At 46.0% G+C, this 1732-nt stretch overlaps 1 non-coding gene across 1 annotated transcript; it reads left to right on the top strand.

The window, feature by feature from the left end:
* Positions 1–504: 504 nt before the first annotated feature.
* On the top strand, positions 505–609 carry LOC132248001 (U6 spliceosomal RNA). The gene has a single exon (XR_009459361.1). It is a non-coding gene; the product is annotated as a U6 spliceosomal RNA (small nuclear RNA).
* Positions 610–1732: the final 1123 nt, after the last annotated feature.

The raw sequence follows: 1732 nt of genomic DNA, 5'->3' as shown, positions 1-1732 counted from the left end.
TTGATGCCTCTTTCATTTTAACCTTCACAATCCGGTGATTTGTGATTGGATAATTTAATTAAACTAATTATAAGAACAAAATGGGAGAAGAAGAATAGAAGAGGCTGAGTACTTCGAATGTTAGATGTATTGAAGTTAACCTCCTTCTCCTGCTTCTGCCACTCTAGGCAACAGGTAACATAGGGAAGCCATGTGGGCTGGGCAGCAGATGCTCAGGTGGTTGAGCTGGGAGGGGGAGACATATTCCTTCCTTCCTTCCACTTCAGACACCTCAGACCAGGCTCACTTGGAGCTGCGTGGGTCGATCCTGACTGTAAGACTCCCTGGCTTTCTATCTCTTTTCTTTTTTGACTTCCACCTATCTAAAGGTCTCTTGCTTTTGTTTACCTCCCTTTCTGATTTTTTTCTTGTATTTTCGCAGTGTTTTTGTTCTTTTTCTCTATTCTCTGTCCCCTCTCCCTTCTACTTCCAGTTTCTCTGTTTGCAAGTTGCATTTGTCTACTTTGCAGCTTCGGCAGCACATATACTAAAATTGGAACGATACAGAGAAGATTAGCATGGCCCCTGCGCAAGGATGACACGCAAATTCGTGAAGCGTTCTTTCTTTCTTTCTTTCTTTCTTTCTTTCTTTCTTTCTTTCTTTCTTTCTTTCTTTCTTTCTTTCATTTTCCTTGTCTGCTGCAGGGAGTTATCCTTTTTTATTTTTTGCCTTTCAAGGGGTGCTCTTAATCCCTCCTTTTCTCTTTTTCTGTTTTATTTCCTTTTTTTTTTGGTTCCCTAGCCCCCATAAGCCCCGCCCCAACGTCTCTTTTTCACTCCTCCTTTCTCCCCTCTGGGTATTGTCACCCCTCCCTTTTTGCTTTTTATGGCTGTATTCCCAGACACTTATCTCTGTAGTTAATATATACAATTCTTTTTTGTTCCCTTGGTTTTAGATTTTGGGATTAACCCTGTCCTAGCAAGAATGGCCACTCCTACACCCAGCAGCTGGCATGGGAATGCCTCTCAAAATCTGTCCCTTAACCATGTCTTGAGGGTTTATACCCCTCCCTATGTTGGGGTTGAGGTCTACGTAGGTGCCTTAGCTGATCTCCTGGGACAGCATAATGTATGTTACGTTGGTCATGTGAACATGGTCCCAGTGATTTTCCTGAGGGCTCCCACCCTGGTCAACAGTGTGTGTGCAGAGGGGCTGAACATCGCAGGCATACACTACCTTGTCATGCCCATAGACACTCAGGCAGTGAGGGTGGTGATTTCCAACATCTCCCCACACCTGCCCAACCACGAGCTGGCCAAGGGACTCAAGCCCTATTGGGTTCCTATACATCCCTTTCACCGACTGATGATCAGAAGCAAGGACCCGAAGCTGAAACATGTCCTGTTCTTTTGGAGACAGATCTTCATGCTCCTTAGGGAGGAACCCTGGTCTCTGCCTTGCTCCTTGAACCTCACGCTTGATGGGAGAAGGTCTGTGATTTATTTTTTCTTTGGGGAGATCACATGTTTCCGGTGTGGTAGCTCTTTGCACCTAGCAGCCCAGTGCCCACAGGGGAAATCACAAGAGGTTGTCCCTGATGACTGTCCACGTCACCCTAACACAATACCACCTGCTACTCTTCAACATCTACGCACCCACTGATGGCCAGGAGAGGGTCCTTTTCTTCGAGACCTTGGCCACCCTCCTACAAGACACTAGTAAGGATGATGACCTGCTCCTCATAGGTGGGGA

This window comes from Alligator mississippiensis, chromosome 1 (assembly GCF_030867095.1).
Source record: "Alligator mississippiensis isolate rAllMis1 chromosome 1, rAllMis1, whole genome shotgun sequence".
Classification (NCBI taxonomy): domain Eukaryota; kingdom Metazoa; phylum Chordata; order Crocodylia; family Alligatoridae; genus Alligator; species Alligator mississippiensis.
This window is presented reverse-complemented; position numbering and strand designations above follow the sequence as displayed.